General features: G+C 31.9%; 1 protein-coding gene across 5 annotated transcripts in view; it reads right to left on the bottom strand.

Moving 5' to 3' along the window:
- The window catches only part of LOC118196632 (neuropilin and tolloid-like protein 2), a 444,544-nt gene that overhangs the window by 318,677 nt on the left and 109,085 nt on the right, over window positions 1–16,782 (bottom strand). Inside the window, exon 1 of one of the 5 annotated variants that reach the window (XM_085807310.1) lies at window positions 2,787–2,853. The exons of the other annotated variants lie outside the window; for them this stretch is intronic. The gene's annotated coding sequence lies outside the window, so the exon portion shown is untranslated. Of the gene's footprint in view, window positions 1–2,786; window positions 2,854–16,782 lie in introns of those variants that run through there. 5 annotated transcript variants of the gene reach the window in all.

Here is a 16,782-nt window from a genome sequence, read left to right as displayed (position 1 = left end):
TATATCTAAGAAAGAGCTCTACAAAGGCATCTTTTCCTTAGGTAGCTAGCCTTTCTGAACTTTGCCATATTCAAATAACGAAAATAAAACCGGTTTTCGTTATTGCGAAATATTCGTCCGCCGATTTTTCTCGTTATCAAGAGTATCGTAGAAAAAAAGTGATAAGGTTTTAGTTTTAGATGTCATTATATAAGAAGTTACAAAAACATATCTTTCAGATAGTTAGTAATTTCAAAGAATATGTTGAAACCTAGGTTACAAGTTTAAACTTTATTATTATACCATTGCATTTCTCAGTTTAATTTGCTGTCCAGTTTTGAGTCTGTTGTTAAATACGAAGACGTTCGCAAATTTTCAACTTTATTGTTAGAAATTTCTCGAAGTTCTGATGACTTCTCTCTCATACTTAATTTTCGGGTATAGTTTATATACTGTTACAAAATTCTACTTGAAATTCTTATTCTAATCTATAATTTCGTTTCAGCCATCTTCTGAGCTAAGGTATTTTTCAAATTGCTACTTCTCGAAACATAATTTAAACTTCTCACGGACTTTACAGTAAACCAGTCTGGATTAGAATAAATTTTTACTTGCAAATATTTCCTTTATGCAGTCTACAGAGTTTTATCCTGCCATGAACAGAATGAAATTTTCATATACGGAATTTGGAAATAAAACCTTAGATTACCTGGAGAAAGACAATCTATAGTAGAGGTAGGTTTCAGTTAAGAAGTTCTGTAGCTTTATAAGCTTAATTGAATTTTGTGCTTGAAATACCACTCCTCGCTTCTCATCTACTCAACGCACGTCTCCGAGTTTTAGCTGAAGATCAGCCCAAGAAAAAAAAGAAATACTCTGAAAGTAGGTTTCTTTCTTTCTTTTTTTTTTTTTTTTTTTTTTCCCGAGAAGCGAAAATCTCGATTTTTACGATTCGCCCTTTCGCTTCCAGACACAAATTGAATCTTGAGCAAATGGTATCTAGATACCTCGCCTTGTTTTCAAACAAGCCTTTGCGCCCTTTCACATCGATTGAACAAATGCGTCTCCGGTGAATTTGAAAACTGAAACACATATACTCTCCGTGATCTGAGAAAATTTATACCAGATTGACTTTATGGAAGTACTTATCGAGAAGCTAGCTGTTTCATTTTGCGGAGGCATTCCTCTTCAGTCTTACATTCATTTCGAATTTTCGAAATCAAGATAAGACTTTTAATTATTATGAAGACAAGTACTCACTTCTCGTGTTCTAGATATTAATGTTTTTCAATTTATTTCTTAGCGGCGATGTCAACAACATATTTGCTTAGTATAATAGTGTTTAACAATTAATTCAAATTAATCAGGCATTTTTAAGAACATATACAATATACTCTGTAAAAAATACTTTTCCACAGGAGAGGAAGCCCGAAATATCTGGATGAACAAAATGAGTGTCCCGACAGCTGACTCATTATTACGATTGTGTTTAATTTTATTGTTCAGATTGTAGTCGACTAGAGCAAGTTACACTTCTTTAGGATCGCAGAACCTTCTATATTTAATCTTTTTCGGGAAAATTAAAGAAGATATAAACCATGTGCAAATATTTTCGCTTTCTCTACCTTGGGCTTTCGTGGTGTAACCAATTGGAAAGCACGCACGTCTTGGAATCGGAAGCTGCAGATTTCGAGTTTAGGTGACGACATTTTATAATTTTCAAATCTCCCATAAATATACCTAACAGTCTCTACAAGTGGTACCCGAAGGAAAAGGTGGGGGACGATCATTCGTTACGTTATAGTTGAAAAGCATTCGTGATGTAATTGGAAGCAATCCCAGCAACGACACTACATATCTTCCACGGTTCCTTATGAAAATACTTCATAGCCTCTAGACACGTAGTGAAAAACTGAAATTTTGCTGTCTGAAAATGGATAGTTTAGAAAAAGTGCAAATTGCACACATTTAAGCTATATCACTTATAAAGGATTAAAAGAATACAAATGAGGCTTCTTACTAATGTATTAATCTATATATATATAAAGCAAGGTAGTAATTACAATTTTGAAAAAGTAATTTTGGTCTAGAAAACATCTTGCGCAATATGCTGCAAAATAAGTAAAATATAAAAATTGTAGTAAGCTCGCCTAAAAGTTACCGAGAGCTGCTGCTCCAAAAAGTTCAACACGTTTTAAAAAATTAATACATATGAAAATCAAACCATTAAACATGTAAAACATTAAAAAAACAGAATCAGATAAAAAAGTAAGAGGAAAATGGTAAATTAGCCCAACTCGACTTCCAAACTGGCTTTTCAAGGGAAATTTAATTTATTTGAACGTCGAATCAAGCTAACCCCATTACGCGTTTCGCCGAAACAGACAATTGAAACTTTTTCGCTACAAAATTTTTTTTAATTTAGACAAAGTGTCTTGGAAATTTTAATAGTCTCAATTCTCTGTTCCAATTTCCCGACGCGTCCGCACAAAATGACACATTAAGGTGTTAAAATATGTTAAACTATACCGAAACATCTTAAATCTAGACTAAAATGAAAATTAAAATCAAAAATAAAATAAAAATAAAAACGAAAATAAATAGCGGTCAGCTATTAGTCCTAAATATACAAAAAACATACGGGCTGGGCCTGCAAGCTTAAAGATTAACGATTTAATTTTTTATATATTTTAGAAATCTGTAATGAAAATCCGTAATTAAAATAAAAGAAAATTAAGATGATAACAAACTAAGTGGGTCTTGCTAAGACCAAGAAAAAGTGGTAACAAAAGAAACAAAAAACTGACCTGGGGCGATGCAAAGCTCTCCCTCTTAAAACTAGTTGAAAGTGGTTGTAATTCCCTTCTGTGTACTTCAGTCGAATGACGTATGTAGGGGGGAGCGAAGTTCTGTGGGCATTAGCCAATACGAAGAGATTGTCCGTTATCTGCAACTCGTCTCCTATTATCGAAGGGGGACGGAAACCTCGGAAAAACGTGAAGAGATCTCAAAAATGGCGCCTGGCATGTAGTTGGATGGAAAAAATTTTTCTCGAAGTGAAAATGGCTGATTCAGCTAAAACTACAAAAACTTGGCCATTAAAGCAAGAGTAAGAGGAAAAAACAGTCATTTGTTAAAAAAGTCGTAATTCTTCAAGCTAGCGGGCTATCAAGCTACTATGAAAAACGGAAAGGCCCGATTTGTTAATAAAAGCAGTAAAATTGGCCATTATAAAAATTTAAAACTATTTACACAATAGTATTTAAAAGTTAAGTGCCAAAATTTTGGAGGAAAGAGAATGAATAAACAAGAATTATCTGTACATTTTTACATTAGATTCTCTGAATTAGTCATCCATCTTAAACCGCCCGTCAGGCTTTAGGCATAAAATATCATTATCTAATTCAAAAAATCTAAAAATAGGTAAGGCTAATGCCAGCTTTTGTAAGGGTATTTTAATTATTTTATAAGGAATTAGGTTACTTTTTAAAATAGTTACGAAGTATAGTATTTCTTCTTGTAAGTGTTTCGCAGTATTGCATATTCTTTTTATTCTAAGTAGCTGTGAATAAATTGTATTGAGTATGACTCTTTTGGAAATATTTGAATTCCAGTTAGTTAATTTAAGTGTGGAAAAATTAAATTCTCTTCTTTTGTCGTAAACTTTAATAAAATTGTAATCTATAATATGTAAATCAAGGTAGACTACATTATACTGTTCTGTATTTGTTTTATTGAGTTTTAAGCATGCAGGGTAGATATTAGCTATTTCTATTTTGTTGTAGTTATTAAATGCAATGGCATCATCAATATATCTATAGATGTGTTGGTAAAAGATACGTTCTTCTGTACTGAGTGAACGGACATAGGTCAATTCTTTAGTAAACAGGAATAATTCACAGACAGAGCTTGAAAAATTACCGCCCATAGGGATACCCTGTACTTGTTTATAGATGTTATTGTCAAATTGAATAAAATTATTGAAGAGCACGCTGGTAAGGAATAGTTGCCATTTTTCGTTGCTGAGAATGGTAGAAATTTGCGGAAATAAATCTGGAAGAGCTAGTAAACTTGTAAAAATTTCTTCGAGCGGTAGAGATGTATAGAGGTTTTCAAAGTCGTAGCATTGGATATGGTCTATTTTAAGTGAATTCATAGTTTTAAGAACTAGTTCGTTACTAGAGATCATCCAGTTGCAATGTAAACCCTCAAAATCATAGTTATTGATTAGGTCACGTATCATACGAAGATTTTGTGCTAAGAGATAATCTATTTCTTTGAGATAACTTTTGGTACTATTAGCTATTAACCTGAATTTAATTGGAGACTTATGAAATTTCGGTAAGGCATAGAGATTTGCAAACCTGTTGTTATATTTCTGGGGTTGCATTTTTAGTCTTTTATGGAGTGCTTTAAATTTATTGAGAAGAATCTGAGCACTGCTAGTGATTTTTTGGTAAGTGCAGGTGTTATTTAACTCTTTATGCAGAAGGTTGTAGTAGAATTGTTGTCAAATAATACTAAAATAGTTGCTTGCTTTGTCAATCTTCGTGATGTAGATCTTTGTATGATCTTTGTAATCTTCGTGTGATGAAGTGATTTTGCAATTTTTGAATTAGATCCTCCAGGCGTTTTTTATTGTGTAAAGAGTTGAAACAAGGTGCCTTGAACAGCAAACGTTGAAATTCTTTAATAAGTGCAGCTTTCCATTCAAGAAAAGTTGTAGTGGGTAAATTGGATCTATTACTAGCTAAAATAATAAATTTATCAAGATCATTATTGAATTGTTTGAGGCAGACGTGTCTATTAATACCGACAGTAGGACGAAATTTGGTGCCAAGTTGCAAAAGGTTACGTAATTCAATATCTTCAACAATATTAAGATCTCCTGTAATAATATGTTGGTGGAAAGGATCGACATATTTTTTGTAGACAGTCAATTGGCAGTTACATTTGCTATTATCTTGTATAACGTGGTGGTTGATAACTAATTGACCTAAGGTTTTTTCAAATTTAAAACAGGGTTTAATTTGGAGTGGTTGGTCAGGAAGCAAGTGCTGAAATTTTTTAAAAATGCTAGGTATTTTTAACTTATCGTAAGAAGGGTGTTTGAACTGAATAGTACAAGAAAGTTTTTTGTAAAAAAAATTACTGTTCTTTACTTTAAAATTGCAGAAGTCTATAATCAAATCCTTGACTATTTTGAAGCATTGAGACGGTTGATTTACTGTTTTTATCAGATTCCATAAGGTAGCATTCTTAAAGGTATGAAGAAGTTTTATGGCATTTTTTGCGAATTCTTTATGTTCAAGGTAGGAATTAAGATTGTGAATAATTAATTTCAGATCTTGTGAAGAAAATTTTTTGTTCTTGGTATCACCTCCTCTAGTTCCTCTGGTAGTAGTAGTGCTAAAAAATCTGAATTGTCCATATATAGAGATCTCGTGCTGTCTATTGGTGGTATTACTGAGATATGCATTCAGTCCGTAAGGATAAAGTGACTTTTTTTGAAGTATGTAAATCGATTCCTTAAACAGTCGAAGTTTGGTGTTTGGAACAATATGAAGCACGTTTATTTCTATGTTATCAAAATTATGTAGATTATAATGTTCAAGAATAGCTGTAAGCTGATAATCTTTGGTGCTATTATTGTTTTTATTTTAAAATTTTTTTATATGAGATCTATGGTTATTAATTCTGAGGTTGAGAGGGTTTTTTGTTTGACCTATGTTCTTCTTATACTAAGTAATTAATTCTTAGCAAAAAAAATAATAATCATTTAAATTTTTATCAGCCATGAAAGCTGAAAATCTTCAAACTAACTAACGCACTAATACGTTCTTTATTGACTGATCTCTAACTATTTTGATTAGTTGCATTTCTTTACATTATATTCAAGAAATGATATGTGCATCTTAAAGTAAGAATATTTATATTTGTGGATTTCAGAAATTCGACATTCTTAACAGTTACATTAATTTACCCGTTTTTTAATAAATATAAATTTATCATATAAAATATAGATAGATACTTAGATTACTTTGCAGTGATTGAGTTAAATATCGAGTGAGTTTAGTCTACCAAAGATAATTATATACTAAAATTTAATGTTTTATAGTTTTAAAAATATTAATTGTTTGGAATAAAACGCCTGCACTTTCAAGCACAAGAAAGCATTAAAGTCTTCATTAGATAAGCTTTCCTATAAACTAATAAAAACTGTAGGTTTAAGCGTCATAATCAAATTTACAGTTTTTCTTTCCATTACACGTCATTTTACTTAAATTGGTACACACATATTTTCGTTTTTTTGCCGGAGAAGGGAAAAAAATAAACATTTTCTTTTTTATTTTTAAAACTTTTTATTTGTTGTAATGGTAATCATGAAGTAATATGTTAGAAATGGTTATTGAATACATAATTAAAAATTATTATACATAAAAAAGGAAGCATTTAGAAGTGGTTTAAATGTTACACAAACACAAAATCTATGAAAATTAATTATGCATTTTAAGAACATATCAGAGAGCTAGTTAGGCAAAATTTTGATTACAAACAACCTATATTTGGTTTTTAATCATTGTGTTCAACCTCTCAAATAGCATAAGATTTCCATGTGAATGATGATTTCTTAGCTGCTTAGCTTTCTTTCTAAGATTGCTTCGTGAATAAAAAAATTTTGTACAAATTTGCTTTCCAATAAACAAACAGATCATTTGGATTTCATTTTGTTTAAGGAAAAAAAAGGCTTTCTGGAGATACATCTTTAATTCTTCAACGTTTGAGGATGGAATGTGTATTCAGCATATTCATATAAAATACCAAATGGATTTCATGATGTTATAAAAATCATTCTGTCGACTGCAAATCTGCAAATTTCCTTGTTTTTCTAATGTTTCAAATATATCTGGCTAAGCGTAAAATTATCTGCACTACAATTTGTTAACTACGCTTTTATATGGATAAGTCCATTTGAAAGCGGACAAATTAAATAACGGGCACTGGCTTTCACGCCTACAGATTACTGCAAAGGGTCTAGTTCATATGGTGTAACAACATGATAGAGGACAACGGAGTAGTAGAGGACTAAGATGTTTCATTCAAATACGATCTGGTGCAGTGGCTAGTGTTCCAAATGACCTGTGGTTATTGTATTCCAAAGCAACACAGCAGCAGTCTGTTGTTGCCGGACAAAAATGGCCGGACACTTGCAATTTAGTACTTTCGTAGGGAATGGCCAATACCCATCTCTCATTTAGCTGTCCCATCACAAAGAATGTTGCCCAGTGTGCATCACAGGAAGGGATCGAATGTTGGAGAAATACAATATGCTACAATGTGTTGGAATGTTGGAGCAATACAATAATATCGAAATATGAATATTAACAATGGCATTGACTTGAATCAGTTAATTACAGGTCATGGGAGATGTCCCTTTTATCTGAAAAGATTCCATGTTCAACATAATGATTTATGTAAAGTATGTACAGAAGTAGGAGACAATGTCCACTTTATTACAGAATGTAAGTTAACCAGATGCATTGATGGAGCGAACATAGATTTTATGAAAAATGGTTTACTTAGGGCAAGAGGAATAGCGCATAAAATTATGAAGATTATTAACAACAATAAAGAAGCCATTGGCATTGTGTGATTCGTGTATTTGTATAGTTTTGTGGTGATTTTTGTACTGGCGTAGCCCACATATGGTCATAGGGCAAACTTTGTTTTGCAAGGTGCACCGGGCTGCGCCCTAACAAAACAAAACAAAACAATATGCTGCTCTTGCACATGCATTTTACTTTTTATCCACATATTTTCAATGGAATTCTTGTATCTTTATCATGCGATTAAGTAATGGAAGTAGAATTCTAAGACTTTGAAACAATTCAAAACAGCCCCAAAAATTTTAAACGGCTAGCTCTCGTGCATTACCGGTTGCGAGCGAATAATAGAAACTTCAGCAAAAGGATCTCTCGGAAAATGAAAACAGCAGAATATGGGATTTAAAGAAAGGAAACCATAAATGTTAACATAAAACTGTAGACTTTAAATACATTCTCCTCTGAAAGAAATCCTAATACCTGTGTTTCATAACTTTCAGAGGCGGTGTTTAACACTAGGTAATAAAATCTACTTACCTAAATTTCGGACTATTTTTTATTATTTAAGGTAAATTTCAAGAATAATATCGTTTATTTCTTTTACTTAGAAAGAAAGCGCCTTCGGTTTATCAGTGTTACCACAGTACTCTTAATTTACACTATAAGGGATAAAGAAATTTCTCGAATGTGCTCTCTAAGTTCAGATTTAGAGGATTATGACAATCCTCTAATGGATTCGTGCGTCGTAATGGTTCCGTATCGGGAGGGAACACAGGAGTTCCCGAGCTCGACTGCTGGCTAGGCCACAGTTTATTTCCAAGTATCGATTTCTTCTGAACTTCTTTTATTAACTCACATTATTTTATTCTAAAAGTATCGGAAAAGAAAATTCTAATATCATGAGAAAGGGAAACTTGATATTGTGTTCGTGTCTATTATGTTCGTAAGATGTAATTTATTCATTACTCTAAACATGTTCAATCTAATTATAATAGAAGGAAATGTAATAAAATTAAAATAGAAATTAATAACAAAAAAGGAAAATCAAATGCTTTGCTCAGCTTTTTATTAAGCATATAATATAAATAATATAAGGGTTATAATATAATATAAGGGTTTCCAGAATTAGTTACGAAAACAATGTATTCAGGTTTCCTAATCACGGATGAAAATTTATATAAAAGTCTATTTCATCATAACAGAAACCCACGTTTTTTGTTCTTTTTTTGTCCTATGATATCTTGTTACTCATTAAAATGAAACAGTTCTTATAAAAAAAAACGAGCGGAAGAAGAGTTATTTTAATTGAAGCAGAAAACCTGAATATCGGGCAGCTAAAAAATATTTCGTTGTTAAGGTTTTAGGATTTTAAATTCTAGATTTTGAAGTTTTGAAGTTTTTGACTGTTTATTCACACAATTGATTATACATATTAGTCCATAAATGATTCAATTTATTTCGCAAATGATCAAAATTTGCCCACCTGGCAGAAATTTAAAATAAAAAAAAATATGACTTTTTTTCTACTAACATATTGCTCTTAAATATAGACACAAAAATTTCTAAGGTTGCTGATTTGTCACCATTTGCATATCTAATTTCTTTTTATCTACAGCAATGCCAAAATCCACATTCGATTCCCGCCGCTCTTTCGTTAGCTATCTACCCTTACTTAATCATAATCTCGATCACAAACTTTCTAAATTTAGCAAATTCAAAGCATTAAAGAAAAGCTTGAACTTCGTTCATTGTAGATTAAAGCCTCATCTGCTTTCTTTGTTTAGGTATCTAAAATACCACAATGGAACGCATAAAACTACAGTCGATGTAATAAATGGCAATCGACGCTTTTAGAGCAACTGAAAGTCTCTACGCATGAATGCAGACTGCTTCTGGTAGTCGCAGGATCCCGAGATAAGCTTCGACTAAAAAATGTCCCCGAAATACTAGCCATTAATAATGCGCACGAGAGATCCGTGAAAGCTCTTGGAAAGCAATTTATTCCCCTCAAAATGTCCATTACGTCCCAGCATGGTTATAAATTATGATAGCTTTCTTAGCAGTTGTGAAACCACATCACAACTAAACAAAAATTATGTCCTTTAGTTCCATCAATCAATACATGTCAAACTACTTCGCTGAAGTATGTAATAGCATGTTTTCTGCGTTTTGCTAAAGGTTATTATTATACACATCCGTGTTTCGATACAACTACGATCCATAGGTAAACAAAGGTTTCTAACTCTCTAGGTTTGCATTTCATTCTTATATGCATAGGGTATATCACAAAATACAGAAATGCTAAATAACAAAGAATTTTTTATTAAGTTGTTTTCAGGAGATGCGGGTTAACATATTATATGAAGAAAACATCTGCATATTATATGTAGATAGATACATATTGTATACAAATATAGATAATACGTAGCTACATATTATATGCAGGTATAAGAAAGGATTTAACTTTAAATGCTTTAGAACACGCAAACATGTCGGGAAAACGGAAAATCTAGTGAGAGTTTTTTTAATTTAAATTTGAAAAGAAATTTGAGTAAGATTAATACACTTTGAAGTCTCAATGGATTTGTCAGGCGAAACATGTTTGGTATGATCTAGTTAATCAACTTTGTTGGAGGCTTCAAGCACGTTTTCCTTGACAAGTTCTATTTGAAGCTTTGACAAGATTAAAATTTTTTTTACACAATTTTCTAATGTTTCTGCAATTTGAAATGGTTTTTGTAATTTATTTTATAACTCATATTATAAAGTCTTTCTGGAATTTCGATAGGATACTGCAAGTATTTTTACGACTTTTTCTAAATTTCAAAAATTCCTTTCTTATTTATATTCATTTAAAAAAATCAGCAGCTAAAGGCGCTATTTTTGACTCACTTGGTCATTCAGTTTTTAAATTCTATTTTGCTATACTTTTACTTACACTGCTTGACATTGAAAATAAGTTCAAAGTAAATCATTAAAATTGCTGAGTGACACATAAATGTTCCCAAGTGACGGGTTAAGTCGCCAAACAGCTTGATTTCAATTTCAGTCAATCATTTACAATGAAGCAAAAGAGCAACTTAGTTTAAACTTATATTTTAATAACTCTACAAATTTTGAGGGCGATCGGACAAAAGTCTTTCTTCTTCAAGAGTAAAAATCTCTCCAGAATTTTATCTTTTCCCTTGAAACTCTTTCCTCGAAAACGTCTAGGGAAACTAAGGTTGATGTTTTGCTTAACTTAAAATTTTATACTACCACGTTCTCTTCGTGTGAGGGATCCTTTCGAATATTCCAAATATGAGCGGAGGTACAACAATGGTCAAATAATTTCAGAAATTTTATGAACAATTCGGAAAACAACTTTTTCATTTTTCTAAATGCATGGGTTTTTCCGAGGGTTTCCTCAGGTACTGGTTGGAATCTTTTCCGTTACAAAAAATTCCACGCCAAGCAAATGGTTTATAAACGATATATTCGCTAGTTTAATATATCTAGCAAAAAAGACATACTTTCGTCATTAGCTCATTTCGAGTGTGGCAAAATTTTTTAAGCGTCAGAAATATGATATATCGCTTAGATTATTTCAATAAACAAAGTAATAAGTATACTTATTATTGAAAAACCTCCTTTGTAAAATGAGAATGTATAAGTTGAGTTTAGGCTATCTGCATATGGCAAAACATAATGGCACTTTTCTTCTAAGGGGAATGATGCCTTAATAGAGGACGTTTCAAGAGAAGCGGGCTCATTTTCAAGTTATAGGTAAGAAAAACCACAAAACTAATCATGCACCCAGCTCGTTCGCTTTGGAATGAACCCGGACATATTTATGAGAAGTAGGAAAGATATATTTAGTTTCATGATGGTAATTTGACAGCGTTGGTGCATTAAATCTTTCGTTTGAGTCGTCTTATCCTGCAGTAAGTCAGTTTAATTGTGTATGACAAAGCCCATGGAGGCTGTCTGCTTAAGGGAAGGGTGTTTCGTGAAGCAATGTTAAAGAAAACTTTTTTTTTATTCATGTTACGCATAATGGAAACCACGGAAAACGAATCGGCCTAACAGCCCATTCGCCTGGGATCGAAGAAAAGTCGAATACTCGCTATTCAACAGCCTTAAACTTTTCGGCCAATGTTGGGGCAGTGAGTGAATACGAGGCAGTTTCTGTTAGAAATTTTACCGCAATGACATTCTTCCTGCGGCAATGAGCCCTTGCATGTTGAGACATAATTAATCAACCAACCACAATTACTAATAACAATGATTATTACGCGTGTTAATGACGCTTTATGGTAATAGTAAGTAATCTGTTAGTAGCTGCATTATTTAGAGATTCAAAAGTTCTTCACGTATTTCCATCATTACCCAGTATCGGTGATTGTATTCCCGCACGTTTTCAAAGGGTCAACTGTATTTTGTTTCTGAATTTGTTTAATTTTTTATCATAGTTTTTTTGCTTATAAACAATCTTTTAAGATTCTAAATTATTGTCATGCAGCCAGATGCTTTCTTAACCATAAGAAATGGTTTTAAGGAGTTTTTCAGTGTGCAGAGTAAATAATGGCAACTGGGATCAAAATGGCTATACGAACAGCATTTTAACCAGTTAAATGTGGTTATTAAAATTAACAGTTAACATATAGAATGAGAAAGAAACAAAGTATTTCAGAAAGTTATCATGAGGAAGAAAAGTTACTAAGGAAAGCGGCATTACGAATGATTATATTCAAGTCTAATAAATTAAACTACCATTACATAACGAAAAATTCATATTAAATGAGTTTTACCATAACTATGAAATTAGAAGGATGTCTGCATAATTGTTGAAACCATCTGACATAAAAATTTGACAAATGCCACGAAACAATCACCATAATCTTTAATAACCTTAGTTATGTTGAAAATAATTTTCTTTTTATACATTCTTCTTTTATGTTTTTATAGCTACTGCCTAAATTAAAAAAAAAAGAAATATATATCTGATTTGGGTTATAGATATCTTAAACCCTAAAAGTAAGCCGTGTGATAAAAGTAAAATATGTTTAAAAGGCTATAACAAAATCCAAAAGCTCCAAAGACATAAGATGTCCTTATAAACGCTTTCTTAACATTGTTTATAATAGCCTCGAGATCCTTTCGATTTTATTACAGTCGCTAGAGTCATAAACATTGTAAAATATTTTAATAAGTTTAAGAATATTTTCTGTGGTCTTACGGCTTCTTTTCAAAATGTATATTAAAATCACAAAAATCTTTTTTTTTTCAGAATATATGTATCAACGTTTTAAACTAAATTTTACATCTATGTCATAACATCTCTTCTATCATGTGGAAGTATTACTCCGTAATAAACTGAAACTTATTTTAAGAGACTTTTGCCCTGAATTGATCTATTTATCCAATGCTCTTTCCCTGCTTTTGTTGCTAGTTTGTTTTATGCAGCCATACCCAAATTTATTTCTGCTAACGTACATGATTTTCTCGTGTCTAAGCGTCTCCGATTCAGCAAGCTTAAATCCTAGCGCTGTCTTCTCTCACGCAGCGTTTCTGCAACATATTCCAGCCTCCGTATATCTCCACTTCTATTTCCCAAAGCCGTTATCTGCAGGGACCGTAAATAGCAGCGTACATGCTTTTCGAGAAGATTTCTATATCATACTTTCATTTTTACTGGATGAATTCTGACATTCCTTGCAGTTGGTTTTATGAAAGATTATTTTGTATAGTTCATAATTTGACGCAGGTTTTTATAAAATATGCATGCTTGCATTTTTCCAGATATATTTCATTACTGGCTTTCATTCACTTCCAGCAATACTTCCTTTCATTCAACAAAGCTCTTCAAAGTTTTTTAAATAGCTTTGGGCGTTGTTCAAGAGTATGATTCCAAAACTATACCTATATTTTGGGTTACAAGATCGTATTATAGGTTCTGCTCCAAGAATATATGTACATTTCGGAACCACGCTGTCTGCGTTTCTATTAGCTTCCTCTACATTACATTTAAAGCAACTTATAAAATTTCTCGCGTTGGCTGTTGTAAGTTACCAATTAGCATACTAAGCTCGTTATTCCGGAGATCCTGTATTCGATTCTAATTTATATTCAACTATCCGTGCCTCTCAGTTTCCAGGCATCTGTACATGCCTAGCGCAAATGATACACGATAAATCTTTATGAGATTTGGGTTGCTGACAAGGTTTAGTCTGATATTCCCTCAGATGTTATTTTATGGAGAAGTGTAAAAAATTAAAGGCATTCCACCCATGTCCTCCTTCCGTGCATTAGTTAGTACCGCATATGATTTTATTCAAGATAGTAATTTATTTCCAACTATTCCTCACTACTAGTCTATTAATACTACTGTACTACTAACAAAACTTTTGTATTATTTATGCTTTTCATACATCCATTATTTCGCATTTGGTAATTTTTTGTTTATGATTAGAGTCTTAAACATCCCTCTCACCTTGGAGTTGAAACTGTTTTCAAAAGGTTATTGGCGTTATTTCGAAACTTTTAATGCCTCTAAGAACAAGTCTAATCTAAATATTTAAAATAATATAACGTTATAAGGTATTTTTCCCGCCTTCTTAGCATGATTTCGTGGTGTAATGGTCAGCATGCTCGGCACGTATTCGAGAGGCCCGAAATTCAAGTCCCGGCGAAGGCATTGCACATTTTTCATGCCCCTCTTCTTTCAAAAAATACCTAATCCCTCATAAGTGGCACCCGAACTAAAAAAGGTGATGGATGATGATTCTTCACTACAAGGATTTGGCGATTGGGTCCCCTAATCCCCAGTCGCTCTTTAAAAAGTGGGAGTATATAAGGTATTTCTCCCGCCTTCTTAGCAAACCTTCGTGGTGTAATGGTCAGTACGCTTGGCGCGTCTTCGAAAGGTCCGAGGTTCGAGTCCCAGGGAGGGCATTGCACATTTTTCATGTCTCTTGCTTCGAAATAACCTAATGACTCTACAACGTATAACCACTTTTTTTTAAACTTCCTGTGTATGTGCTGGATACAGTAAGAGATTATAAAAGCGATGTATAAAATGAAATTACTGAAGCAAATAAAAGTTCAAGATTTGGGGATAACCAACAAAACTCTAAATGAACCTTTAGTTAAACGTGGTATATAAGTTGAGTCCTAAATAAACAGCAAACTAAAATTCACTGCGCATAAAATTTAATGTAAACCGTACTCCGTTGTGAATGAAAGAAAGTGCTTTAAAATTCCAAACTTTCCCAATTATTACCATGCAGATACACATAGGAAAAGAAGTCCTAATTAACAAAAATCTCATAACAGATACATGGAAGGAAATTGTGATGGAATCAATAAGAAAGAAACAATTCAATAACAAGAAAAATTTTCCAACCATTCATTTTATTAGGAAAGCATTTGGTTAATCAAGCAATCCAAAATCTTATTTCATTAATGAGACCTCATTTCCAAAGCAGAAGAATTTAAATTTAACTAAAATTCAGTGAATCAGTAGTCAAATGAAATGAAATTATTTTCTAAGCATACATTTACTTCTTTAAATAGAAATTTTGTTGTCAATAGCAATATACCTCTATATTGCCTGCTATATCTTCTGAATTGGCGTATTTGCCTGCACTGTGAGAAATGGGCACATTTATGAATAATGCTGCGATCAGAAGAAATGTGGCGTACTTGAAATTGTGAAAAAAGAAGTTTTTGCCCACAAAACTTTAAAAAAAATTTTACAAAGGTTCCTCCTTCTGTGTAAAAAACGGAAGCCCGAAAAACCCGAAATGTATTAATGCTTTCAAACAATAATATTTATATGAATATACTCATTACTTTATAAGAAAATATCTTTTCTGCTTAACTCATATTGAAACTTAATAACAATCAGCAAAATAAGGCTATAAAAACTTAATTAATTTACTTAATTTCTCTAAGATTTTCCCATCCTGAACTTTTATCCTAGAAACAAATAGTCTAATTTATCTCGGTAACATATTTATATTTGAAAACAGTTTAAAAGTATTAAAGAAAAATCTTTTATTGTATGTAAGTATTTATTAGAAAATACCGAGTAAAATTTTTACAAACAGAACACTTATTTTCCGTTGATGGTGCGTACCAGTGATTTAAATTGAAAAAAAGCATACATTTTTTATTACAGCAAGTTTCAGAAAATCTCCGTGTTACGAAATTAAATCCCTTAAGTTTTATGAATAAAATCCACGGGAATGCACAGGAACATAATAATGCAATTGAATACAAATATGTTTTTATACTAGAAAACAAGAGTTTTAAATTTCTTCCATTATCAATTATTCTGACTAAATTTATTAAACCATTTGTATTGCTCCGAAATTTTCTTTATCAAATATGCATATCTATGTGTTTTAGTAACTTATGAAAGTCAGACTTCAAACTACATTTTAACAACTTTTCCTACAATACAATCGCATTAAATCTGCTTATTTCTCATCTGTACCTACAGCATAATTGATAGCTAGATAGCATAATTGATTTCCCAGCTGCAGTACGCAGCAGGCTCCAAAAATAATTATATTTATTTTTGAATAATTCTTCTAAATAAAGTAATTTTAATGTGCTTAGTGATATCCATTGCTAAGTTTTTCAACCCAGGTTTCTAAAAATTCTTTTGAATTAAAATAATAATCTGAAAAATAAAAATTCTTAAAAACGAAATAACAGAAATGATTGTAATCTGCTCCGAAATGTATAAAAAGATATTTGCTTCAAGATTTTACTTTGAATTTTATTTCCGTGTAAACACGGTGAATGCATGTATTAAGCTCAGCTCTCTATTAAGAAAACACGAGAAAGAAAGGGCAAAAAGAAATTCTGATACTTTTAAGAAAAATATCTCTTGAATACCAGGAAGTAGCTTAGTGTAAGTTCATTTATCTTAAAAAGCGCTTTCGCAGGCATTTCTTGAGAAAACCCTTTTATGTTATCAAGATGTTTGTTGTCGTCAAACAATGGTGGATCTTAAACGACACAATGAGTTGTTATACGTTCTTCTCCAAAACTAGCTAGTTTAAAAAAGTTAATTTATTCTTAAAATTTGTAGCACTTCCACTCAGGAAATTCGAGAAAGAAGGCGAGATTAGGAAAAGCATCACCGTGAAGTTAATTCTTATTTAAACTTTTCCTTCACTTTATTACATATGAGAATAAACTAAATTAG

Source organism: Stegodyphus dumicola, chromosome X1 (genome assembly GCF_044657685.1).
Source record: "Stegodyphus dumicola isolate Sdum_Otavi_A_Nest chromosome X1, ASM4465768v1".
NCBI lineage: Eukaryota > Metazoa > Arthropoda > Arachnida > Araneae > Eresidae > Stegodyphus > Stegodyphus dumicola.
Note: the sequence above shows the minus strand (reverse complement) of the source record. Positions and strands in the feature narration are given on the sequence as shown.